Source organism: Meriones unguiculatus, chromosome 20 (assembly GCF_030254825.1).
Source record: "Meriones unguiculatus strain TT.TT164.6M chromosome 20, Bangor_MerUng_6.1, whole genome shotgun sequence".
NCBI lineage: Eukaryota > Metazoa > Chordata > Mammalia > Rodentia > Muridae > Meriones > Meriones unguiculatus.
The window spans coordinates 2,531,017-2,557,213 of record NC_083367.1 but is presented as its reverse complement, the minus strand read 5'-3'; positions in this window follow the sequence as shown (position 1 = coordinate 2,557,213).

Genomic DNA, 26,197 nt, shown 5'->3' with positions numbered 1-26,197 from the left:
GGAGTCATTTCGTTGCAAGCGGGTTTTTAAGTGTTCTGGAGTCATTTCGTTGCAAGCGGGTTTTTAAGTGCTCTGGAGTCATTTCGTTGCAAGCGGGTTTTTAAGTGCTCTGAAGGCATTTCGTTGCAAGCGGGTTTTTAAGTACTCTGGAGTCATTTCGTTGCAAGCGGGTTTTTAAGTGCTCTGGAGTCATTTCGTTGCAAGCGGGTTTTTAAGTGATCTGGAGTCATTTCGTTGCAAGCGGGTTTTTAAGTGTTCTGGAGTCATTTCGTTGCAAGCGGGTTTTTAAGTGCTCTGGAGTCATTTCGTTGCAAGCGGGTTTTTACGTGCTCTGGAGTCATTTCATTGCAAGCGGGTTTTTACATACTTCTCAGACATTTCACTGGAAGTGGGTTTTTTAAGTGCTCTGGAGTCATTTTGTTGCAAGCGCGTTTTTAAGTACTCTGGAGTCATTTCGTTGCAAGCGGGTTTTTAAGTGCTCTGGAGTCATTTCGTTGCAAGCGGGTTTTTAAGTGCTCTGGAGTCATTTCGTTGCAAGCGGGTGTTTAAGTGCTCTGGAGTCATTTCGTTGCAAGCGGGTTTTTAAGTGCTCTGGAGTCATTTCGTTGCAAGCGGGTTTTTAAGTGCTCTGGAGTCATTTCGTTGCAAGGGGGTTTTTAAGTGCTCTGGAGTCATTTCGTTGCAAGCGGGTTTTTAAGTGCTCTGGAGTCATTTCGTTGCAAGCGGGTTTTTAAGTGCTCTGGAGTCATTTCGTTGCAAGCGGGTTTTTAAGTGCTCTGGAGTCATTTCGTTGCAAGCGGGTTTTTAAGTGTTCTGGAGTCATTTCGTTGCAAGCGGGTTTTTAAGTGCTCTGGAGTCATTTCGTTGCAAGCGGGTTTTTAAGTGCTCTGAAGGCATTTCGTTGCAAGCGGGTTTTTAAGTACTCTGGAGTCATTTCGTTGCAAGCGGGTTTTTAAGTGCTCTGGAGTCATTTCGTTGCAAGCGGGTTTTTAAGTGCTCTGGAGTCATATCGTTGCAAGCGGGTTTTTAAGTGCTCTGGAGTCATTTCGTTGCAAGCGGGTTTTTAAGTGTTCTGGAGTCATTTCGTTGCAAGCGGGTTTTTAAGTGCTCTGGAGTCATTTCGTTGCAAGCGGGTTTTTAAGTGCTCTGAAGGCATTTCGTTGCAAGCGGGTTTTTAAGTGCTCTGGAGTCATTTCGTTGCAAGCGGGTTTTTAAGTGCTCTGGAGTCATTTCGTTGTAAGCGGGTTTTTAAGTGCTCTGGAGTCATTTCGTTGCAAGCGGGTTTTTAAGTGCTCTGGAGTCATTTCGTTGCAAGCGGGTTTTTAAGTGCTTTGGAGTCATTTCGTTCCAAGCGGGTTTTTAATTGCTCTGGAGTCATTTCGTTGCAAGCGGGTTTTTAATTGCTCTGGAGTCATTTCGTTGCAAGCGGGTTTTAAATGCTCTGGAGTCATTTCGTTGCAAGCGGGTTTTTAAGTGCTCTGGAGTCATTTCGTTGCAAGCGGGTTTTCAAGTGCTCTGGAGTCATTTCGTTGCAAGCGGGTTTTTAAGTGCTCTGGAGTCATTTCGTTGCAAGCGGGTTTTCAAGTGCTCTGGAGTCATTTCGTTGCAAGCGGGTTTTCAAGTGCTCTGGAGTCATTTCGTTGCAAGCGGGTTTTTAAGTGCTCTGGAGTCATTTCGTTGCAAGCGGGTTTTTAAGTGCTCTGGAGTCATTTCGTTGCAAGCGGGTTTTTAAGTGCTCTGGAGTCATTTCGTTGCAAGCGGGTTTTTCAGTGCTCTGGAGTCATTTCGTTGCAAGCGGGTTTTTAAGTGCTCTGGAGTCATTTCGTTGCAAGCGGGTTTTTAAGTGCTCTGGAGTCATTTCGTTGCAAGCGGGTTTTTAAGTGCTCTGGAGTCATTTCGTTGCAAGCGGGTTTTTAAGTGCTCTGGTGTCATTTCGTTGCAAGCGGGTTTTTAAGTGCTCTGGAGTCATTTCGTTGCAAGCGGGTTTTTAAGTGCTCTGAAGGCATTTCGTTGTAAGCGGGTTTTTCAGTGCTCTGGAGTCATTTCGTTGCAAGCGGTTTTTTACGTGCTCTGGAGTCATTTCATTGCAAGCGGGTTTTTACATACTTCTCAGACATTTCACTGGAAGCGGGTTTTTTAAGTGCTCTGGTGTCATTTCGTTGCAAGCGGGTTTTTAAGTACTCTGGAGTCATTTCGTTGCAAGCGGGTTTTTAAGTGCTCTGGAGTCATTTCGTTGCAAGCGGGTTTTTAAGTTCTCTGAGGTCATTTCGTTGCAAGTGGGTGTTTAAGTGCTCTGGAGTCATTTCGTTGCAAGCGGGTTTTTAAGTGCTCTGGAGTCATTTCGTTGCAAGCGGGTTTTTAAGTGCTCTGAAGGTATTTCGTTGTAAGCGGGTTTTTCAGTGTTCTGGAGTCATTTCGTTGCAAGCGGGTTTTTAAGTGCTCTGGAGTCATTTCATTGCAAGCGGGTTTTTACATACTTCTCAGACATTTCACTGGAAGCGGGTTTTTTAAGTGCTCTGGAGTCATTTCGTTGCAAGCGGGTTTTTAAGTGCTCTGGAGTCATTTCGTTGCAAGCGGGTTTTTAAGTGCTCTGGAGTCATTTCGTTGCAAGTGGGTTTTTAAGTGCTCTGGAGTCATTTCTTTGCAAGCGGGTTTTTAAGTGCTCTGGAGTCATTTCGTTGCAAGCGGGTTTTTAAGTGCTCTGGAGTCATTTCGTTGCAAGCGGGTTTTTAAGTGCTCTGGAGTCATTTCGTTGCAAGCGGGTTTTTAAGTGCTCTGGAGTCATTTCGTTGCAAGCGGGTTTTTAAGTGCTCTGGAGTCATTTCGTTGCAAGCGGGTTTTTAAGTGCTCTGGAGTCATTTCGTTGCAAGCGGGTTTTTAAGTGCTCTGGAGTCATTTCGTTGCAAGCGGGTTTTCAAGTGCTCTGGAGTCATTTCGTTGCAAGCGGGTTTTTAAGTGCTCTGGAGTCATTTCGTTGCAAGCGGGTTTTTAAGTGCTCTGGAGTCATTTCGTTCAAAGCGGGTTTTTAAGTGCTCTAGAGTCATTTCGTTGCAAGCGGGTTTTTCAGTGCTCTGGAGTCATTTCGTTGCAAGCGGGTTTTTAAATGCTCTGGAGTCATTTCGTTGCAAGCGGGTTTTTAAGTGCTCTGGAGTCATTTCGTTGCAAGTGGGTTTTTAAGTGCTCTGGAGTCATTTTGTTGCAAGCGGGTGTTTAAGTGCTCTGGAGTCATTTCGTTGCAAGCGGGTTTTTAAGTGCTCTGGAGTCATTTCGTTGCAAGCGGGTTTTTAAGTGCTCTGAAGGCATTTCGTTGTAAGCGGGTTTTTCAGTGTTCTGGAGTCATTTCGTTGCAAGCGGGTTTTTAAGTGCTCTGGAGTCATTTCATTGCAAGCGGGTTTTTACATACTTCTCAGACATTTCACTGGAAGCGGGTTTTTTAAGTGCTCTGGAGTCATTTCGTTGCAAGCGGGTTTTTAAGTACTCTGGAGTCATTTCGTTGCAAGCGGGTTTTTAAGTGCTCTGGAGTCATTTCGTTGCAAGCGGGTTTTTAAGTGCTCTGGAGTAATTTCGTTGCAAGCGGGTGTTTAAGTGCTCTGGAGTCATTTCGTTGCAAGCGGGTTTTTAAGTGATCTGGAGTCATTTCTTTGCAAGCGGGTTTTTAAGTGTTCTGGAGTCATTTCGTTGCAAGCGGGTTTTTAAGTGCTCTGGAGTCATTTCGTTGCAAGCGGGTTTTTACGTGCTCTGGAGTCATTTCATTGCAAGCGGGTTTTTACATACTTCTCAGACATTTCACTGGAAGTGGGTTTTTTAAGTGCTCTGGAGTCATTTTGTTGCAAGCGCGTTTTTAAGTACTCTGGAGTCATTTCGTTGCAAGCGGGTTTTTAAGTGCTCTGGAGTCATTTCGTTGCAAGCGGGTTTTTAAGTGCTCTGGAGTCATTTCGTTGCAAGCGGGTGTTTAAGTGCTCTGGAGTCATTTCGTTGCAAGCGGGTTTTTAAGTGCTCTGGAGTAATTTCGTTGCAAGCGGGTGTTTAAGTGCTCTGGAGTCATTTCGTTGCAAGCGGGTTTTTAAGTGATCTGGAGTCATTTCGTTGCAAGCGGGTTTTTAAGTGTTCTGGAGTCATTTCGTTGCAAGCGGGTTTTTAAGTACTCTGGAGTCATTTCGTTGCAAGCGGGTTTTTACGTGCTCTGGAGTCATTTCATTGCAAGCGGGTTTTTACATACTTCTCAGACATTTCACTGGAAGTGGGTTTTTTAAGTGCTCTGGAGTCATTTTGTTGCAAGCGCGTTTTTAAGTACTCTGGAGTCATTTCGTTGCAAGCGGGTTTTTAAGTGCTCTGGAGTCATTTCGTTGCAAGCGGGTTTTTAAGTGCTCTGTAGTCATTTCGTTGCAAGCGGGTGTTTAAGTGCTCTGGAGTCATTTCGTTGCAAGCGGGTTTTTAAGTGCTCTGGAGTCATTTCGTTGCAAGCGGGTTTTTAAGTGCTCTGGAGTCATTTCGTTGCAAGCGGGTTTTTAAGTGCTCTGGAGTCATTTCGTTGCAAGCGGGTTTTTACGTGTTCTGGAGTCATTTCGTTGCAAGCGGGTTTTTAAGTGCTCTGGAGTCATTTCGTTGCAAGCGGGTTTTTAAGTGCTCTGGAGTCATTTCGTTGCAAGCGGGTTTTAAAGTGCTCTGGAGTAATTTCGTTGCAAGCGGGTGTTTAAGTGCTCTGGAGTCATTTCGTTGCAAGCGGGTTTTTAAGTGATCTGGAGTCATTTCGTTGCAAGCGGGTTTTTAAGTGTTCTGGAGTCATTTCGTTGCAAGCGGGTTTTTAAGTGCTCTGGAGTCATTTCGTTGCAAGCGGGTTTTTACGTGCTCTGGAGTCATTTCATTGCAAGCGGGTTTTTACATACTTCTCAGACATTTCACTGGAAGTGGGTTTTTTAAGTGCTCTGGAGTCATTTTGTTGCAAGCGCGTTTTTAAGTACTCTGGAGTCATTTCGTTGCAAGCGGGTTTTTAAGTGCTCTGGAGTCATTTCGTTGCAAGCGGGTTTTTAAGTGCTCTGGAGTCATTTCGTTGCAAGCGGGTGTTTAAGTGCTCTGGAGTCATTTCGTTGCAAGCGGGTGTTTAAGTGCTCTGGAGTCATTTCGTTGCAAGCGGGTTTTTACGTGTTCTGGAGCTCTGGAGTCATTTCGTTGCAAGCGGGTTTTTACGTGTTCTGGAGTCATTTCGTTGCAAGCGGGTTTTTAAGTGCTCTGGAGTCATTTCGTTGCAAGCGGGTTTTTAAGTGTTCTGGAGTCATTTCGTTGCAAGCGGGTTTTTAAGTGCTCTGGAGTCATTTCGTTGCAAGCGGGTTTTTACGTGTTCTGGAGTCATTTCGTTGCAAGCGGGTTTTTAAGTGCTCTGGAGTCATTTCGTTGCAAGCGGGTTTTTAAGTGCTCTGGAGTCATTTCGTTGCAAGCGGGTTTTTAAGTGCTCTGGAGTCATTTCGTTGCAAGCGGGTTTTTAAGTGCTCTGGAGTCATTTCGTTGCAAGCGGGTTTTTAAGTGCTCTGGAGTCATTTCGTTGCAAGCGGGTTTTTAAGTGTTCTGGAGTCATTTCGTTGCAAGCGGGTTTTTAAGTGCTCTGGAGTCATTTCGTTGCAAGCGGGTTTTTACGTGTTCTGGAGTCATTTCGTTGCAAGCGGGTTTTTAAGTGCTCTGGAGTCATTTCGTTGCAAGCGGGTTTTTAAGTGCTCTGGAGTCATTTCGTTGCAAGCGGGTTTTTAAGTGCTCTGGAGTAATTTCGTTGCAAGCGGGTGTTTAAGTGCTCTGGAGTCATTTCGTTGCAAGCGGGTGTTTAAGTGCTCTGGAGTCATTTCGTTGCAAGCGGGTTTTTAAGTGCTCTGGAGTCATTTTGTTGCAAGCGGGTTTTTAAGTGCTCTGGAGTCATTTCGTTGCAAGCGGGTTTTTAAGTGCTCTGGAGTCATTTCGTTGCAAGCGGGTTTTTAAGTGCTCTGGAGTCATTTCGTTGCAAGCGGGTTTTTAAGTGCTCTGGAGTCATTTCGTTGCAAGCGGGTTTTTAAGTGATCTGGAGTCATTTCGTTGCAAGCGGGTTTTTAAGTGCTCTGGAGTCATTTCGTTGCAAGCGGGTTTTCAAGTGCTCTGGAGTCATTTCGTTGCAAGCGGGTTTTTAAGTGCTCTGGAGTCATTTCGTTGCAAGCGGGTTTTTAAGTGCTCTGGAGTCATTTCGTTGCAAGCGGGTTTTTAAGTGCTCTGGAGTCATTTCGTTGCAAGCGGGTTTTTCAGTGCTCTGGAGTCATTTCGTTGCAAGCGGGTTTTTAAATGCTCTGGAGTCATTTCGTTGCAAGCGGGTTTTTAAGTGCTCTGGAGTCATTTCGTTGCAAGCGGGTTTTTAAGTGCTCTGGAGTCATTTCGTTGCAAGCGGGTTTTTAAGTGCTCTGGAGTCATTTCGTTGCAAGCGGGTTTTTAAGTGCTCTGGAGTCATTTCGTTGCAAGCGGGTTTTTAAGTGCTCTGGAGTCATTTCGTTGCAAGCGGGTTTTTAAGTGCTCTGAAGGCATTTCGTTGTAAGCGGGTTTTTCAGTGCTCTGGAGTCATTTCGTTGCAAGCGGGTTTTTACGTGCTCTGGAGTCATTTCATTGCAAGCGGGTTTTTACATACTTCTCAGACATTTCACTGGAAGCGGGTTTTTTAAGTGCTCTGGAGTCATTTCGTTGCAAGCGGGTTTTTAAGTACTCTGGAGTCATTTCGTTGCAAGCGGGTTTTTAAGTGCTCTGAAGGCATTTCGTTGTAAGCGGGTTTTTCAGTGCTCTGGAGTCATTTCGTTGCAAGCGGGTTTTTACGTGCTCTGGAGTCATTTCATTGCAAGCGGGTTTTTACATACTTCTCAGACATTTCACTGGAAGCGGGTTTTTTAAGTGCTCTGGAGTCATTTCTTTGCAAGCGGGTTTTTAAGTACTCTGGAGTCATTTCGTTGCAAGCGGGTGTTTAAGTGCTCTGGAGTCATTTCGTTGCAAGCGGGTTTTTAAGTGCTCTGGAGTCATTTCGTTGCAAGCGGGTTTTTAAGTGCTCTGAAGGCATTTCGTTGTAAGCGGGTTTTTCAGTGTTGTGGAGTCATTTCGTTGCAAGCGGGTTTTTAAGTGCTCTGGAGTCATTTCATTGGAAGCGGGTTTTTACATACTTCTCAGACATTTCACTGGAAGCGGGTTTTTTAAGTGCTCTGGAGTCATTTCGTTGCAAGCGGGTTTTTAAGTACTCTGGAGTCATTTCGTTGCAAGCGGGTTTTTAAGTGCTCTGGAGTCATTTCGTTGCAAGCGGGTTTTTAAGTGCTCTGGAGTAATTTCGTTGCAAGCGGGTGTTTAAGTGCTCTGGAGTCATTTCGTTGCAAGCGGGTTTTTAAGTGATCTGGAGTCATTTCGTTGCAAGCGGGTTTTTAAGTGTTCTGGAGTCATTTCGTTGCAAGCGGGTTTTTAAGTACTCTGGAGTCATTTCGTTGCAAGCGGGTTTTTACGTGCTCTGGAGTCATTTCATTGCAAGCGGGTTTTTACATACTTCTCAGACATTTCACTGGAAGTGGGTTTTTTAAGTGCTCTGGAGTCATTTTGTTGCAAGCGCGTTTTTAAGTACTCTGGAGTCATTTCGTTGCAAGCGGGTTTTTAAGTGCTCTGGAGTCATTTCGTTGCAAGCGGGTTTTTAAGTGCTCTGTAGTCATTTCGTTGCAAGCGGGTGTTTAAGTGCTCTGGAGTCATTTCGTTGCAAGCGGGTTTTTAAGTGCTCTGGAGTCATTTCGTTGCAAGCGGGTTTTTAAGTGCTCTGGAGTCATTTCGTTGCAAGCGGGTTTTTAAGTGCTCTGGAGTCATTTCGTTGCAAGCGGGTTTTTACGTGTTCTGGAGTCATTTCGTTGCAAGCGGGTTTTTAAGTGCTCTGGAGTCATTTCGTTGCAAGCGGGTTTTTAAGTGCTCTGGAGTCATTTCGTTGCAAGCGGGTTTTTAAGTGCTCTGGAGTAATTTCGTTGCAAGCGGGTGTTTAAGTGCTCTGGAGTCATTTCGTTGCAAGCGGGTTTTTAAGTGATCTGGAGTCATTTCGTTGCAAGCGGGTTTTTAAGTGTTCTGGAGTCATTTCGTTGCAAGCGGGTTTTTAAGTGCTCTGGAGTCATTTCGTTGCAAGCGGGTTTTTACGTGCTCTGGAGTCATTTCATTGCAAGCGGGTTTTTACATACTTCTCAGACATTTCACTGGAAGTGGGTTTTTTAAGTGCTCTGGAGTCATTTTGTTGCAAGCGCGTTTTTAAGTACTCTGGAGTCATTTCGTTGCAAGCGGGTTTTTAAGTGCTCTGGAGTCATTTCGTTGCAAGCGGGTTTTTAAGTGCTCTGGAGTCATTTCGTTGCAAGCGGGTGTTTAAGTGCTCTGGAGTCATTTCGTTGCAAGCGGGTGTTTAAGTGCTCTGGAGTCATTTCGTTGCAAGCGGGTTTTTAAGTGCTCTGGAGTCATTTCGTTGCAAGCGGGTTTTTAAGTGCTCTGGAGTCATTTCGTTGCAAGCGGGTTTTTAAGTGCTCTGGAGTCATTTCGTTGCAAGCGGGTTTTTACGTGTTCTGGAGTCATTTCGTTGCAAGCGGTTTTTAAGTGCTCTGGAGTCATTTCGTTGCAAGCGGGTTTTTAAGTGCTCTGGAGTCATTTCGTTGCAAGCGGGTTTTTAAGTGCTCTGGAGTAATTTCGTTGCAAGCGGGTGTTTAAGTGCTCTGGAGTCATTTCGTTGCAAGCGGGTTTTTAAGTGATCTGGAGTCATTTCGTTGCAAGCGGGTTTTTAAGTGTTCTGGAGTCATTTCGTTGCAAGCGGGTTTTTAAGTGCTCTGGAGTCATTTCGTTGCAAGCGGGTTTTTACGTGCTCTGGAGTCATTTCATTGCAAGCGGGTTTTTACATACTTCTCAGACATTTCACTGGAAGTGGGTTTTTTAAGTGCTCTGGAGTCATTTTGTTGCAAGCGCGTTTTTAAGTACTCTGGAGTCATTTCGTTGCAAGCGGGTTTTTAAGTGCTCTGGAGTCATTTCGTTGCAAGCGGGTTTTTAAGTGCTCTGGAGTCATTTCGTTGCAAGCGGGTGTTTAAGTGCTCTGGAGTCATTTCGTTGCAAGCGGGTTTTTAAGTGCTCTGGAGTCATTTCGTTGCAAGCGGGTTTTTAAGTGCTCTGGAGTCATTTCGTTGCAAGGGGGTTTTTAAGTGCTCTGGAGTCATTTCGTTGCAAGCGGGTTTTTAAGTGCTCTGGAGTCATTTCGTTGCAAGCGGGTTTTTAAGTGCTCTGGAGTCATTTCGTTGCAAGCGGGTTTTTAAGTGCTCTGGAGTCATTTCGTTGCAAGCGGGTTTTTAAGTGTTCTGGAGTCATTTCGTTGCAAGCGGGTTTTTAAGTGCTCTGGAGTCATTTCGTTGCAAGCGGGTTTTTAAGTGCTCTGAAGGCATTTCGTTGCAAGCGGGTTTTTAAGTACTCTGGAGTCATTTCGTTGCAAGCGGGTTTTTAAGTGCTCTGGAGTCATTTCGTTGCAAGCGGGTTTTTAAGTGATCTGGAGTCATTTCGTTGCAAGCGGGTTTTTAAGTGTTCTGGAGTCATTTCGTTGCAAGCGGGTTTTTAAGTGCTCTGGAGTCATTTCGTTGCAAGCGGGTTTTTACGTGCTCTGGAGTCATTTCATTGCAAGCGGGTTTTTACATACTTCTCAGACATTTCACTGGAAGTGGGTTTTTTAAGTGCTCTGGAGTCATTTTGTTGCAAGCGCGTTTTTAAGTACTCTGGAGTCATTTCGTTGCAAGCGGGTTTTTAAGTGCTCTGGAGTCATTTCGTTGCAAGCGGGTTTTTAAGTGCTCTGGAGTCATTTCGTTGCAAGCGGGTGTTTAAGTGCTCTGGAGTCATTTCGTTGCAAGCGGGTTTTTAAGTGCTCTGGAGTCATTTCGTTGCAAGCGGGTTTTTAAGTGCTCTGGAGTCATTTCGTTGCAAGGGGGTTTTTAAGTGCTCTGGAGTCATTTCGTTGCAAGCGGGTTTTTAAGTGCTCTGGAGTCATTTCGTTGCAAGCGGGTTTTTAAGTGCTCTGGAGTCATTTCGTTGCAAGCGGGTTTTTAAGTGCTCTGGAGTCATTTCGTTGCAAGCGGGTTTTTAAGTGTTCTGGAGTCATTTCGTTGCAAGCGGGTTTTTAAGTGCTCTGGAGTCATTTCGTTGCAAGCGGGTTTTTAAGTGCTCTGAAGGCATTTCGTTGCAAGCGGGTTTTTAAGTACTCTGGAGTCATTTCGTTGCAAGCGGGTTTTTAAGTGCTCTGGAGTCATTTCGTTGCAAGCGGGTTTTTAAGTGCTCTGGAGTCATATCGTTGCAAGCGGGTTTTTAAGTGCTCTGGAGTCATTTCGTTGCAAGCGGGTTTTTAAGTGTTCTGGAGTCATTTCGTTGCAAGCGGGTTTTTAAGTGCTCTGGAGTCATTTCGTTGCAAGCGGGTTTTTAAGTGCTCTGAAGGCATTTCGTTGCAAGCGGGTTTTTAAGTGCTCTGGAGTCATTTCGTTGCAAGCGGGTTTTTAAGTGCTCTGGAGTCATTTCGTTGTAAGCGGGTTTTTAAGTGCTCTGGAGTCATTTCGTTGCAAGCGGGTTTTTAAGTGCTCTGGAGTCATTTCGTTGCAAGCGGGTTTTTAAGTGCTTTGGAGTCATTTCGTTCCAAGCGGGTTTTTAATTGCTCTGGAGTCATTTCGTTGCAAGCGGGTTTTTAATTGCTCTGGAGTCATTTCGTTGCAAGCGGGTTTTAAATGCTCTGGAGTCATTTCGTTGCAAGCGGGTTTTTAAGTGCTCTGGAGTCATTTCGTTGCAAGCGGGTTTTCAAGTGCTCTGGAGTCATTTCGTTGCAAGCGGGTTTTTAAGTGCTCTGGAGTCATTTCGTTGCAAGCGGGTTTTCAAGTGCTCTGGAGTCATTTCGTTGCAAGCGGGTTTTCAAGTGCTCTGGAGTCATTTCGTTGCAAGCGGGTTTTTAAGTGCTCTGGAGTCATTTCGTTGCAAGCGGGTTTTTAAGTGCTCTGGAGTCATTTCGTTGCAAGCGGGTTTTTAAGTGCTCTGGAGTCATTTCGTTGCAAGCGGGTTTTTCAGTGCTCTGGAGTCATTTCGTTGCAAGCGGGTTTTTAAGTGCTCTGGAGTCATTTCGTTGCAAGCGGGTTTTTAAGTGCTCTGGAGTCATTTCGTTGCAAGCGGGTTTTTAAGTGCTCTGGAGTCATTTCGTTGCAAGCGGGTTTTTAAGTGCTCTGGTGTCATTTCGTTGCAAGCGGGTTTTTAAGTGCTCTGGAGTCATTTCGTTGCAAGCGGGTTTTTAAGTGCTCTGAAGGCATTTCGTTGTAAGCGGGTTTTTCAGTGCTCTGGAGTCATTTCGTTGCAAGCGGTTTTTTACGTGCTCTGGAGTCATTTCATTGCAAGCGGGTTTTTACATACTTCTCAGACATTTCACTGGAAGCGGGTTTTTTAAGTGCTCTGGTGTCATTTCGTTGCAAGCGGGTTTTTAAGTACTCTGGAGTCATTTCGTTGCAAGCGGGTTTTTAAGTGCTCTGGAGTCATTTCGTTGCAAGCGGGTTTTTAAGTTCTCTGAGGTCATTTCGTTGCAAGTGGGTGTTTAAGTGCTCTGGAGTCATTTCGTTGCAAGCGGGTTTTTAAGTGCTCTGGAGTCATTTCGTTGCAAGCGGGTTTTTAAGTGCTCTGAAGGTATTTCGTTGTAAGCGGGTTTTTCAGTGTTCTGGAGTCATTTCGTTGCAAGCGGGTTTTTAAGTGCTCTGGAGTCATTTCATTGCAAGCGGGTTTTTACATACTTCTCAGACATTTCACTGGAAGCGGGTTTTTTAAGTGCTCTGGAGTCATTTCGTTGCAAGCGGGTTTTTAAGTGCTCTGGAGTCATTTCGTTGCAAGCGGGTTTTTAAGTGCTCTGGAGTCATTTCGTTGCAAGTGGGTTTTTAAGTGCTCTGGAGTCATTTCTTTGCAAGCGGGTTTTTAAGTGCTCTGGAGTCATTTCGTTGCAAGCGGGTTTTTAAGTGCTCTGGAGTCATTTCGTTGCAAGCGGGTTTTTAAGTGCTCTGGAGTCATTTCGTTGCAAGCGGGTTTTTAAGTGCTCTGGAGTCATTTCGTTGCAAGCGGGTTTTTAAGTGCTCTGGAGTCATTTCGTTGCAAGCGGGTTTTTAAGTGCTCTGGAGTCATTTCGTTGCAAGCGGGTTTTTAAGTGCTCTGGAGTCATTTCGTTGCAAGCGGGTTTTCAAGTGCTCTGGAGTCATTTCGTTGCAAGCGGGTTTTTAAGTGCTCTGGAGTCATTTCGTTGCAAGCGGGTTTTTAAGTGCTCTGGAGTCATTTCGTTCAAAGCGGGTTTTTAAGTGCTCTAGAGTCATTTCGTTGCAAGCGGGTTTTTCAGTGCTCTGGAGTCATTTCGTTGCAAGCGGGTTTTTAAATGCTCTGGAGTCATTTCGTTGCAAGCGGGTTTTTAAGTGCTCTGGAGTCATTTCGTTGCAAGTGGGTTTTTAAGTGCTCTGGAGTCATTTTGTTGCAAGCGGGTGTTTAAGTGCTCTGGAGTCATTTCGTTGCAAGCGGGTTTTTAAGTGCTCTGGAGTCATTTCGTTGCAAGCGGGTTTTTAAGTGCTCTGAAGGCATTTCGTTGTAAGCGGGTTTTTCAGTGTTCTGGAGTCATTTCGTTGCAAGCGGGTTTTTAAGTGCTCTGGAGTCATTTCATTGCAAGCGGGTTTTTACATACTTCTCAGACATTTCACTGGAAGCGGGTTTTTTAAGTGCTCTGGAGTCATTTCGTTGCAAGCGGGTTTTTAAGTACTCTGGAGTCATTTCGTTGCAAGCGGGTTTTTAAGTGCTCTGGAGTCATTTCGTTGCAAGCGGGTTTTTAAGTGCTCTGGAGTAATTTCGTTGCAAGCGGGTGTTTAAGTGCTCTGGAGTCATTTCGTTGCAAGCGGGTTTTTAAGTGATCTGGAGTCATTTCTTTGCAAGCGGGTTTTTAAGTGTTCTGGAGTCATTTCGTTGCAAGCGGGTTTTTAAGTGCTCTGGAGTCATTTCGTTGCAAGCGGGTTTTTACGTGCTCTGGAGTCATTTCATTGCAAGCGGGTTTTTACATACTTCTCAGACATTTCACTGGAAGTGGGTTTTTTAAGTGCTCTGGAGTCATTTTGTTGCAAGCGCGTTTTTAAGTACTCTGGAGTCATTTCGTTGCAAGCGGGTTTTTAAGTGCTCTGGAGTCATTTCGTTGCAAGCGGGTTTTTAAGTGCTCTGGAGTCATTTCGTTGCAAGCGGGTGTTTAAGTGCTCTGGAGTCATTTCGTTGCAAGCGGGTTTTTAAGTGCTCTGGAGTCATTTCGATGCAAGCGGGTTTTTAAGTGCTCTGGAGTCATTTCGTTGCAAGCGGGTTTTTAAGTGCTCTGGAGTCATTTCGTTGCAAGCGGGTTTTTAAGTGCTCTGGAGTCATTTCGTTGCAAGCGGGTTTTTAAGTGCTCTGGAGTCATTTCGTTGCAAGCGGGTTTTTAAGTGTTCTGGAGTCATTTCGTTGCAAGCGGGTTTTTAAGTGCTCTGGAGTCATTTCGTTGCAAGCGGGTTTTTAAGTGCTCTGGAGTCATTTCGTTGCAAGCGGGTTTTTAAGTGCTCTGGAGTAATTTCGTTGCAAGCGGGTGTTTAAGTGCTCTGGAGTCATTTCGTTGCAAGCGGGTTTTTAAGTGATCTGGAGTCATTTCGTTGCAAGCGGGTTTTTAAGTGTTCTGGAGTCATTTCGTTGCAAGCGGGTTTTTAAGTGCTCTGGAGTCATTTCGTTGCAAGCGGGTTTTTACGTGCTCTGGAGTCATTTCATTGCAAGCGGGTTTTTACATACTTCTCAGACATTTCACTGGAAGTGGGTTTTTTAAGTGCTCTGGAGTCATTTCGTTGCAAGCGGGTTTTTAAGTGCTCTGGAGTCATTTCGTTGCAAGCGGGTTTTTAAGTGCTCTGGAGTCATTCCGTTGCAAGGGGGTTTTTAAGTGCTCTGGAGTCATTTCGTAGCAAGCGGGTTTTTAAGTGCTCTGGAGTCATTTCGTTGCAAGCGGGTTTTTAAGTGCTCTGGAGTCATTTCGTTGCAAGCGGGTTTTTAAGTGCTCTGAAGGCATTTCGTTGTAAGCGGGTTTTTCAGTGCTCTGGAGTCATTTCGTTGCAAGCGGGTTTTTACGTGCTCTGGAGTCATTTCATTGCAAGCGGGTTTTTACATACTTCTCAGACATTTCACTGGAAGCGGGTTTTTTAAGTGCTCTGGAGTCATTTCGTTGCAAGCGGGTTTTTAAGTACTCTGGAGTCATTTCGTTGCAAGCGGGTTTTTAAGTGCTCTGGAGTCATTTCGTTGCAAGCGGGTTTTTAAGTTCTCTGAGGTCATTTTTTTGCAAGCGGGTGTTTAAGTGCTCTGGAGTCATTTCGTTGCAAGCGGGTTTTTAAGTGCTCTGGAGTCATTTCATTGCAAGCGGGTTTTTACATACTTCTCAGACATTTCACTGGAAGCGGGTTTTTTAAATGCTCTGGAGTCATTTCGTTGCAAGCTGGTTTTTAAGTGCTCTGGAGTCATTTCGTTGCAAGCGGGTTTTTAAGTGCTCTGGAGTCATTTCGTTGCAAGTGAGTTTTTAAGTGCTCTGGAGTCATTTCGTTGCAAGCGGGTTTTTAAGTGCTCTGGAGTCATTTCGTTGCAAGCGGGTTTTTAAGTGCTCTGGAGTCATTTCGTTGCAAGCGGGTTTTTAAGTGCTCTGGAGTCATTTCGTTGCAAGCGGGTTTTTAAGTGCTCTGGAGTCATTTCGTTGCAAGCGGGTTTTTAAGTGCTCTGGAGTCATTTCGTTGCAAGCGGGTTTTTAAGTGCTCTGGAGTCATTTCGTTGCAAGCGGGTTTTTAAGTGCTCTGGAGTCATTTCGTTGCAAGCGGGTTTTTAATTGCTCTGGAGTCATTTCGTTGCAAGCGGGTTTTTAATTGCTCTGGAGTCATTTCGTTGCAAGCGGGTTTTTAAATGCTCTGGAGTCATTTCGTTGCAAGCGGGTTTTTAAGTGCTCTGGAGTCATTTCGTTGCAAGCGGGTTTTTAAGTGCTCTGGAGTCATTTCGTTGCAAGCGGGTTTTTAAGTGCTCTAGAGTCATTTCGTTGCAAGCGGGTTTTTAAGTGCTCTGGAGTCATTTCGTTGCAAGCGGGTTTTTAAGTGCTCTGGAGTCATTTCGTTGCAAGCGGGTTTTTAAGTGCTCTGAAGGCATTTCGTTGTAAGCGGGTTTTTCAGTGCTCTGGAGTCATTTCGTTGCAAGCGGGTTTTTACGTGCTCTGGAGTCGTTTCATTGCAAGCGGGTTTTTACATACTTCTCAGACATTTCACTGGAAGCGGGTTTTTTAAGTGCTCTGGAGTCATTTCGTTGCAAGCGGGTTTTTAAGTACTCTGGAGTCATTTCGTTGCAAGCGGGTTTTTAAGTGCTCTGGAGTCATTTCGTTGCAAGCGGGTTTTTAAGTTCTCTGAGGTCATTTCGTTGCAAGCGGGTGTTTAAGTGCTCTGGAGTCATTTCGTTGCAAGCGGGTTTTTAAGTGCTCTGGAGTCATTTCGTTGCAAGCGGGTTTTTAAGTGCTCTGAAGGCATTTCGTTGTAAGCGGGTTTTTCAGTGTTCTGGAGTCATTTCGTTGCAAGCGGGTTTTTAAGTGCTCTGGAGTCATTTCATTGCAAGCGGGTTTTTACATACTTCTCAGACATTTCACTGGAAGCGGGTTTTTTAAGTGCTCTGGAGTCATTTCGTTGCAAGCGGGTTTTTAAGTACTCTGGAGTCATTTCGTTGCAAGCGGGTTTTTAAGTGCTCTGGAGTCATTTCGTTGCAAGCGGGTTTTTAAGTGCTCTGGAGTCATTTCGTTGCAAGCGGGTGTTTAAGTGCTCTGGAGTCATTTTGTTGCAACCGGGTTTTTAAGTGATCTGGAGTCATTTCGTTGCAAGCGGGTTTTTAAGTGTTCTGGAGTCATTTCGTTGCAAGCGGGTTTTTAAGTGCTCTGGAGTCATATCGTTGCAAGCGGGTTTTTACGTGCTCTGGAGTCATTTCATTGCAAGCGGATTTTTACATACTTCTCAGACATTTCACTGGAAGTGGGTTTTTTAAGTGCTCTGGAGTCATTTTGTTGCAAGCGCGTTTTTAAGTACTCTGGAGTCATTTCGTTGCAAGCGGGTTTTTAAGTGCTCTGGAGTCATTTCGTTGCAAGCGGGTTTTTAAGTGCTCTGGAGTCATTTCGTTGCAAGCGGGTGTTTAAGTGCTCTGGAGTCATTTCGTTGCAAGCGGGTTTTTAAGTGCTCTGGAGTCATTTCGTTGCAAGCGGGTTTTTAAGTGCTCTGGAGTCATTTCGTTGCAAGCGGGTTTTTAAGTGCTCTGGAGTCATTTCGTTGCAAGCGGGTTTTTAAGTGCTCTGGAGTCATTTCGTTGCAAGCGGGTTTTTAAGTGCTCTGGAGTCATTTCGTTGCAAGCGGGTTTTTAAGTGCTCTGGAGTCATTTCGTTGCAAGCGGGTTTTTAAGTGTTCTGGAGTCATTTCGTTGCAAGCGGGTTTTTAAGTGCTCTGGAGTCATTTCGTTGCAAGCGGGTTTTTAAGTGCTCTGGAGTCATTTCGTTGCAAGCGGGTTTTTAAGTGCTCTGGAGTAATTTCGTTGCAAGCGGGTGTTTAAGTGCTCTGGAGTCATTTCGTTGCAAGCGGGTTTTTAAGTGATCTGGAGTCATTTCGTTGCAAGCGGGTTTTTAAGTGTTCTGGAGTCATTTCGTTGCAAGCGGGTTTTTAAGTGCTCTGGAGTCATTTCGTTGCAAGCGGGTTTTTACGTGCTCTGGAGTCATTTCATTGCAAGCGGGTTTTTACATACTTCTCAGACATTTCACTGGAAGTGGGTTTTTTAAGTGCTCTGGAGTCATTTCGTTGCAAGCGGGTTTTTAAGTGCTCTGGAGTCATTTCGTTGCAAGCGGGTTTTTAAGTGCTCTGGAGTCATTCCGTTGCAAGGGGGTTTTTAAGTGCTCTGGAGTCATTTCGTAGCAAGCGGGTTTTTAAGTGCTCTGGAGTCATTTCGTTGCAAGCGGGTTTTTAAGTGCTCTGGAGTCATTTCGTTGCAAGCGGGTTTTTAAGTGCTCTGAAGGCATTTCGTTGTAAGCGGGTTTTTCAGTGCTCTGGAGTCATTTCGTTGCAAGCGGGTTTTTACGTGCTCTGGAGTCATTTCATTGCAAGCGGGTTTTTACATACTTCTCAGACATTTCACTGGAAGCGGGTTTTTTAAGTGCTCTGGAGTCATTTCGTTGCAAGCGGGTTTTTAAGTACTCTGGAGTCATTTCGTTGCAAGCGGGTTTTTAAGTGCTCTGGAGTCATTTCGTTGCAAGCGGGTTTTTAAGTTCTCTGAGGTCATTTTTTTGCAAGCGGGTGTTTAAGTGCTCTGGAGTCATTTCGTTGCAAGCGGGTTTTTAAGTGCTCTGGAGTCATTTCATTGCAAGCGGGTTTTTACATACTTCTCAGACATTTCACTGGAAGCGGGTTTTTTAAATGCTCTGGAGTCATTTCGTTGCAAGCTGGTTTTTAAGTGCTCTGGAGTCATTTCGTTGCAAGCGGGTTTTTAAGTGCTCTGGAGTCATTTCGTTGCAAGTGAGTTTTTAAGTGCTCTGGAGTCATTTCGTTGCAAGCGGGTTTTTAAGTGCTCTGGAGTCATTTCGTTGCAAGCGGGTTTTTAAGTGCTCTGGAGTCATTTCGTTGCAAGCGGGTTTTTAAGTGCTCTGGAGTCATTTCGTTGCAAGCGGGTTTTTAAGTGCTCTGGAGTCATTTCGTTGCAAGCGGGTTTTTAAGTGCTCTGGAGTCATTTCGTTGCAAGCGGGTTTTTAAGTGCTCTGGAGTCATTTCGTTGCAAGCGGGTTTTTAAGTGCTCTGGAGTCATTTCGTTGCAAGCGGGTTTTTAATTGCTCTGGAGTCATTTCGTTGCAAGCGGGTTTTTAATTGCTCTGGAGTCATTTCGTTGCAAGCGGGTTTTTAAATGCTCTGGAGTCATTTCGTTGCAAGCGGGTTTTTAAGTGCTCTGGAGTCATTTCGTTGCAAGCGGGTTTTTAAGTGCTCTGGAGTCATTTCGTTGCAAGCGGGTTTTTAAGTGCTCTAGAGTCATTTCGTTGCAAGCGGGTTTTTAAGTGCTCTGGAGTCATTTCGTTGCAAGCGGGTTTTTAAGTGCTCTGGAGTCATTTCGTTGCAAGCGGGTTTTTAAGTGCTCTGAAGGCATTTCGTTGTAAGCGGGTTTTTCAGTGCTCTGGAGTCATTTCGTTGCAAGCGGGTTTTTACGTGCTCTGGAGTCGTTTCATTGCAAGCGGGTTTTTACATACTTCTCAGACATTTCACTGGAAGCGGGTTTTTTAAGTGCTCTGGAGTCATTTCGTTGCAAGCGGGTTTTTAAGTACTCTGGAGTCATTTCGTTGCAAGCGGGTTTTTAAGTGCTCTGGAGTCATTTCGTTGCAAGCGGGTTTTTAAGTTCTCTGAGGTCATTTCGTTGCAAGCGGGTGTTTAAGTGCTCTGGAGTCATTTCGTTGCAAGCGGGTTTTTAAGTGCTCTGGAGTCATTTCGTTGCAAGCGGGTTTTTAAGTGCTCTGAAGGCATTTCGTTGTAAGCGGGTTTTTCAGTGTTCTGGAGTCATTTCGTTGCAAGCGGGTTTTTAAGTGCTCTGGAGTCATTTCATTGCAAGCGGGTTTTTACATACTTCTCAGACATTTCACTGGAAGCGGGTTTTTTAAGTGCTCTGGAGTCATTTCGTTGCAAGCGGGTTTTTAAGTACTCTGGAGTCATTTCGTTGCAAGCGGGTTTTTAAGTGCTCTGGAGTCATTTCGTTGCAAGCGGGTTTTTAAGTGCTCTGGAGTCATTTCGTTGCAAGCGGGTGTTTAAGTGCTCTGGAGTCATTTTGTTGCAACCGGGTTTTTAAGTGATCTGGAGTCATTTCGTTGCAAGCGGGTTTTTAAGTGTTCTGGAGTCATTTCGTTGCAAGCGGGTTTTTAAGTGCTCTGGAGTCATATCGTTGCAAGCGGGTTTTTACGTGCTCTGGAGTCATTTCATTGCAAGCGGATTTTTACATACTTCTCAGACATTTCACTGGAAGTGGGTTTTTTAAGTGCTCTGGAGTCATTTTGTTGCAAGCGCGTTTTTAAGTACTCTGGAGTCATTTCGTTGCAAGCGGGTTTTTAAGTGCTCTGGAGTCATTTCGTTGCAAGCGGGTTTTTAAGTGCTCTGGAGTCATTTCGTTGCAAGCGGGTGTTTAAGTGCTCTGGAGTCATTTCGTTGCAAGCGGGTTTTTAAGTGCTCTGGAGTCATTTCGTTGCAAGCGGGTTTTTAAGTGCTCTGGAGTCATTTCGTTGCAAGCGGGTTTTTAAGTGCTCTGGAGTCATTTCGTTGCAAGCGGGTTTTTAAGTGCTCTGGAGTCATTTCGTTGCAAGCGGGTTTTTAAGTGCTCTGGAGTCATTTCGTTGCAAGCGGGTTTTTAAGTGCTCTGGAGTCATTTCGTTGCAAGCGGGTTTTTAAGTGTTCTGGAGTCATTTCGTTGCAAGCGGGTTTTTAAGTGCTCTGGAGTCATTTCGTTGCAAGCGGGTTTTTAAGTGCTCTGGAGTCATTTCGTTGCAAGCGGGTTTTTAAGTGCTCTGGAGTAATTTCGTTGCAAGCGGGTGTTTAAGTGCTCTGGAGTCATTTCGTTGCAAGCGGGTTTTTAAGTGATCTGGAGTCATTTCGTTGCAAGCGGGTTTTTAAGTGTTCTGGAGTCATTTCGTTGCAAGCGGGTTTTTAAGTGCTCTGGAGTCATTTTGTTGCAAGCGGGTTTTTACGTGCTCTGGAGTCATTTCATTGCAAGCGGGTTTTTACATACTTCTCAGACATTTCACTGGAAGTGGGTTTTTTAAGTGCTCTGGAGTAATTTCGTTGCAAGCGGGTTTTTAAGTGCTCTGGAGTCATTTCGTTGCAAGCGGGTTTTTAAGTGCTCTGGAGTCATTTCGTTGCAAGGGGGTTTTTAAGTGCTCTGGAGTCATTTCGTTGCAAGCGGGTTTTTAAGTGCTCTGGAGTCATTTCGTTGCAAGCGGGTTTTTAAGTGCTCTGGAGTCATTTCGTTGCAAGCGGGTTTTTAAGTGCTCTGAAGGCATTTCGTTGTAAGCGGGTTTTTCAGTGCTCTGGAGTCATTTCGTTGCAAGCGGGTTTTTACGTGCTCTGGAGTCATTTCATTGCAAGCGGGTTTTTACATACTTCTCAGACATTTCACTGGAAGCGGGTTTTTTAAGTGCTCTGGAGTCATTTCGTTGCAAGCGGGTTTTTAAGTACTCTGGAGTCATTTCGTTGCAAGCGGGTTTTTAAGTGCTCTGGAGTCATTTCGTTGCAAGCGGGTTTTTAAGTTCTCTGAGGTCATTTCGTTGCAAGCGGGTGTTTAAGTGCTCTGGAGTCATTTCGTTGCAAGCGGGTTTTTAAGTGCTCTGGAGTCATTTCGTTGCAAGCGGGTTTTTAAGTGCTCTGAAGGCATTTCGTTGTACGCGGGTTTTTCAGTGTTCTGGAGTCATTTCGTTGCAAGCGGGTTTTTAAGTGCTCTGGAGTCATTTCATTGCAAGCGGGTTTTTACATATTTCTCAGACATTTCACTGGAAGCGGGTTTTTTAAGTGCTCTGGAGTCATTTCGTTGCAAGCGGGTTTTTAAGTGCTCTGGAGTCATTTCGTTGCAAGCGGGTTTTTAAGTGCTCTGGAGTCATTTCGTTGCAAGCGGGTTTTTAAGTGCTCTGGAGTCATTTCGTTGCAAGCGGGTTTTTAAGTGCTCTGGAGTCATTTCGTTGCAAGCGGGTTTTTAAGTGCTCTGGAGTCATTTCGTTGCAAGCGGGTTTTTAAGTGCTCTGGAGTCATTTCGTGGCAAGCGGGTTTTTAAGTGCTCTGGAGTCATTTCGTTGCAAGTGGGTTTTTAAGTGCTCTGGAGTCATTTCGTTGCAAGTGGGTTTTCAAGTGCTCTGGAGTCATTTCGTTGCAAGCGGGTTTTCAAGTGCTCTGGAGTCATTTCGTTGCAAGCGGGTTTTCAAGTGCTCTGGAGTCATTTCGTTGCAAGCGGGTTTTTAAGTGCTCTGGAGTCATTTCGTTGCAAGCGGGTTTTTAAGTGCTCTGGAGTCATTTCGTTGCAAGCGGGTTTTTAAGTGCTCTGGAGTCATTTCGTTGCAAGCGGGTTTTTCAGTGCTCTGGAGTCATTTCGTTGCAAGCGGGTTTTTAAATGCTCTGGAGTCATTTCGTTGCAAGCGCGTTTTTAAGTGCTCTGTAGTCATTTCGTTGCAAGCGGGTTTTTAAGTGCTCTGGAGTCATTTCGTTGCAAGCGGGTTTTTAAGTGCTCTGGAGTCATTTCGTTGCAAGCGGGTTTTTAAGTGCTCTGGAGTCATTTCGTTGCAAGCGGGTTTTTAAGTGCTCTGGAGTCATTTCGTTGCAAGCGGGTTTTTAAGTGCTCTGAAGGCATTTCGTTGTAAGCGGGTTTTTCAGTGCTCTGGAGTAATTTCGTTGCAAGCGGGTTTTTACGTGCTCTGGAGTCATTTCATTGCAAGCGGGTTTTTACATACTTCTCAGACATTTCACTGGAAGCGGGTTTTTTAAGTGCTCTGGAGTCATTTCGTTGCAAGCGGGTTTTTAAGTACTCTGGAGTCATTTCGTTGCAAGTGGGTTTTTAAGTGCTCTGGAGTCATTTCGTTGCAAGCGGGTTTTTAAGTTCTCTGAGGTCATTTCGTTGCAAGCGGGTGTTTAAGTGCTCTGGAGTCATTTCGTTGCAAGCGGGTTTTTAAGTGCTCTGGAGTCATTTCGTTGCAAGCGGGTTTTTAAGTGCTCTGAAGGCATTTCGTTGTAAGCGGTTTTTTCAGTGTTCTGGAGTCATTTCGTTGCAAGCGGGTTTTTAAGTGCTCTGGAGTCATTTCATTGCAAGCGGGTTTTTACATACTTCTCAGACATTTCACTGGAAGCGTTTTTTTTAAGTGCTCTGGAGTCATTTCGTTGCAAGCGGGTTTTTAAGTACTCTGGAGTCATTTTGTTGCAAGCGGGTTTTTAAGTGCTCTGGAGTCATTTCGTTGCAAGCGGGTTTTTAAGTGTTCTGGAGTCATTTCGTTGCAAGCGGGTTTTTAAGTGCTCTGGAGTCATTTCGTTGCAAGCGGGTTTTTACGTGCTCTGGAGTCATTTCATTGCAAGCGGGTTTTTACATACTTCTCAGACATTTCACTGGAAGTGGGTTTTTTAAGTGCTCTGGAGTCATTTTGTTGCAAGCGCGTTTTTAAGTACTCTGGAGTCATTTCGTTGCAAGCGGGTTTTTAAGTGCTCTGGAGTCATTTCGTTGCAAGCGGGTTTTTAAGTGCTCTGGAGTCATTTCGTTGCAAGCGGGTGTTTAAGTGCTCTGGAGTCATTTCGTTGCAAGCGGGTTTTTAAGTGCTCTGGAGTCATTTCGTTGCAAGCGGGTTTTTAAGTGCTCTGGAGTCATTTCGTTGCAAGCGGGTTTTTAAGTGCTCTGGAGTCATTTCGTTGCAAGGGGGTTTTTAAGTGCTCTGGAGTCATTTCGTTGCAAGCGGGTTTTTAAGTGCTCTGGAGTCATTTCGTTGCAAGCGGGTTTTTAAGTGCTCTGGAGTCATTTCGTTGCAAGCGGGTTTTTAAGTGCTCTGAAGGCATTTCGTTGTAAGCGGGTTTTTCAGTGCTCTGGAGTCATTTCGTTGCAAGCGGGTTTTTACGTGCTCTGGAGTCATTTCATTGCAAGCGGGTTTTTACATACTTCTCAGACATTTCACTGGAAGCGGGTTTTTTAAGTGCTCTGGAGTCATTTCGTTGCAAGCGGGTTTTTAAGTACTCTGGAGTCATTTCGTTGCAAGCGGGTTTTTAAGTGCTCTGGAGTCATTTCGTTGCAAGCGGGTTTTTAAGTTCTCTGAGGTCATTTCGTTGCAAGCGGGTGTTTAAGTGCTCTGGAGTCATTTCGTTGCAAGCGGGTTTTTAAGTGCTCTGGAGTCATTTCGTTGCAAGCGGGTTTTTAAGTGCTCTGAAGGCATTTCGTTGTACGCGGGTTTTTCAGTGTTCTGGAGTCATTTCGTTGCAAGCGGGTTTTTAAGTGCTCTGGAGTCATTTCATTGCAAGCGGGTTTTTACATATTTCTCAGACATTTCACTGGAAGCGGGTTTTTTAAGTGCTCTGGAGTCATTTCGTTGCAAGCGGGTTTTTAAGTGCTCTGGAGTCATTTCGTTGCAAGCGGGTTTTTAAGTGCTCTGGAGTCATTTCGTTGCAAGCGGGTTTTTAAGTGCTCTGGAGTCATTTCGTTGCAAGCGGGTTTTTAAGTGCTCTGGAGTCATTTCGTTGCAAGCGGGTTTTTAAGTGCTCTGGAGTCATTTCGTTGCAAGCGGGTTTTTAAGTGCTCTGGAGTCATTTCGTGGCAAGCGGGTTTTTAAGTGCTCTGGAGTCATTTCGTTGCAAGTGGGTTTTTAAGTGCTCTGGAGTCATTTCGTTGCAAGTGGGTTTTCAAGTGCTCTGGAGTCATTTCGTTGCAAGCGGGTTTTCAAGTGCTCTGGAGTCATTTCGTTGCAAGCGGGTTTTCAAGTGCTCTGGAGTCATTTCGTTGCAAGCGGGTTTTTAAGTGCTCTGGAGTCATTTCGTTGCAAGCGGGTTTTTAAGTGCTCTGGAGTCATTTCGTTGCAAGCGGGTTTTTAAGTGCTCTGGAGTCATTTCGTTGCAAGCGGGTTTTTCAGTGCTCTGGAGTCATTTCGTTGCAAGCGGGTTTTTAAATGCTCTGGAGTCATTTCGTTGCAAGCGCGTTTTTAAGTGCTCTGTAGTCATTTCGTTGCAAGCGGGTTTTTAAGTGCTCTGGAGTCATTTCGTTGCAAGCGGGTTTTTAAGTGCTCTGGAGTCATTTCGTTGCAAGCGGGTTTTTAAGTGCTCTGGAGTCATTTCGTTGCAAGCGGGTTTTTAAGTGCTCTGGAGTCATTTCGTTGCAAGCGGGTTTTTAAGTGCTCTGAAGGCATTTCGTTGTAAGCGGGTTTTTCAGTGCTCTGGAGTAATTTCGTTGCAAGCGGGTTTTTACGTGCTCTGGAGTCATTTCATTGCAAGCGGGTTTTTACATACTTCTCAGACATTTCACTGGAAGCGGGTTTTTTAAGTGCTCTGGAGTCATTTCGTTGCAAGCGGGTTTTTAAGTACTCTGGAGTCATTTCGTTGCAAGTGGGTTTTTAAGTGCTCTGGAGTCATTTCGTTGCAAGCGGGTTTTTAAGTTCTCTGAGGTCATTTCGTTGCAAGCGGGTGTTTAAGTGCTCTGGAGTCATTTCGTTGCAAGCGGGTTTTTAAGTGCTCTGGAGTCATTTCGTTGCAAGCGGGTTTTTAAGTGCTCTGAAGGCATTTCGTTGTAAGCGGTTTTTTCAGTGTTCTGGAGTCATTTCGTTGCAAGCGGGTTTTTAAGTGCTCTGGAGTCATTTCATTGCAAGCGGGTTTTTACATACTTCTCAGACATTTCACTGGAAGCGTTTTTTTTAAGTGCTCTGGAGTCATTTCGTTGCAAGCGGGTTTTTAAGTACTCTGGAGTCATTTTGTTGCAAGCGGGTTTTTAAGTGCTCTGGAGTCATTTCGTTGCAAGCGGGTTTTTAAGTGTTCTGGAGTCATTTCGTTGCAAGCGGGTTTTTAAGTGCTCTGGAGTCATTTCGTTGCAAGCGGGTTTTTACGTGCTCTGGAGTCATTTCATTGCAAGCGGGTTTTTACATACTTCTCAGACATTTCACTGGAAGTGGGTTTTTTAAGTGCTCTGGAGTCATTTTGTTGCAAGCGCGTTTTTAAGTACTCTGGAGTCATTTCGTTGCAAGCGGGTTTTTAAGTGCTCTGGAGTCATTTCGTTGCAAGCGGGTTTTTAAGTGCTCTGGAGTCATTTCGTTGCAAGCGGGTGTTTAAGTGCTCTGGAGTCATTTCGTTGCAAGCGGGTTTTTAAGTGCTCTGGAGTCATTTCGTTGCAAGCGGGTTTTTAAGTGCTCTGGAGTCATTTCGTTGCAAGCGGGTTTTTAAGTGCTCTGGAGTCATTTCATTGCAAGCGGGTTTTTAAGTGCTCTGGAGTCATTTCGTTGCAAGCGGGTTTTTAAGTGCTCTGGAGTCATTTCATTGCAAGCGGGTTTTTAAGTGCTCTGGAGTCATTTCGTTGCAAGCGGGTTTTTAAGTGCTCTGGAGTCATTTCGTTGCAAGCGGGTTTTTAAGTGCTCTGGAGTCATTTCGTTGCAAGCGGGTTTTTAAGTGTTCTGGAGTCATTTCGTTGCAAGCGGGTTTTTAAGTGCTCTGGAATCATTTCGTTGCAAGCGGGTTTTTAAGTGCTCTGGAGTCATTTCGTTGCAAGCGGGTTTTTAAGTGCTCTGGAGTAATTTCGTTGCAAGCGGGTGTTTAAGTGCTCTGGAGTCATTTCGTTGCAAGCGGGTTTTTAAGTGATCTGGAGTCATTTCGTTGCAAGCGGGTTTTTAAGTGTTCTGGAGTCATTTCGTTGCAAGCGGGTTTTTAAGTGCTCTGGAGTCATTTCGTTGCAAGCGGGTTTTTACGTGCTCTGGAGTCATTTCATTGCAAGCGGGTTTTTACATACTTCTCAGACATTTCACTGGAAGTGGGTTTTTTAAGTGCTCTGGAGTCATTTCGTTGCAAGCGGGTTTTTAAGTGATCTGGAGTCATTTCGTTGCAAGCGGGTTTTTAAGTGTTCTGGAGTCATTTCGTTGCAAGCGGGTTTTTAAGTGCTCTGGAGTCATTTCGTTGCAAGCGGGTTTTTACGTGCTCTGGAGTCATTTCATTGCAAGCGGGTTTTTACATACTTCTCAGACATTTCACTGGAAGTGGGTTTTTTAAGTGCTCTGGAGTCATTTTGTTGCAAGCGCGTTTTTAAGTACTCTGGAGTCATTTCGTTGCAAGCGGGTTTTTAAGTGCTCTGGAGTCATTTCGTTGCAAGCGGGTTTTTAAGTGCTCTGGAGTCATTTCGTTGCAAGCGGGTGTTTAAGTGCTCTGGAGTCATTTCGTTGCAAGCGGGTTTTTAAGTGCTCTGGAGTCATTTCGATGCAAGCGGGTTTTTAAGTGCTCTGGAGTCATTTCGTTGCAAGCGGGTTTTTAAGTGCTCTGGAGTCATTTCGTTGCAAGCGGGTTTTTAAGTGCTCTGGAGTCATTTCGTTGCAAGCGGGTTTTTAAGTGCTCTGGAGTCATTTCGTTGCAAGCGGGTTTTTAAGTGTTCTGGAGTCATTTCGTTGCAAGCGGGTTTT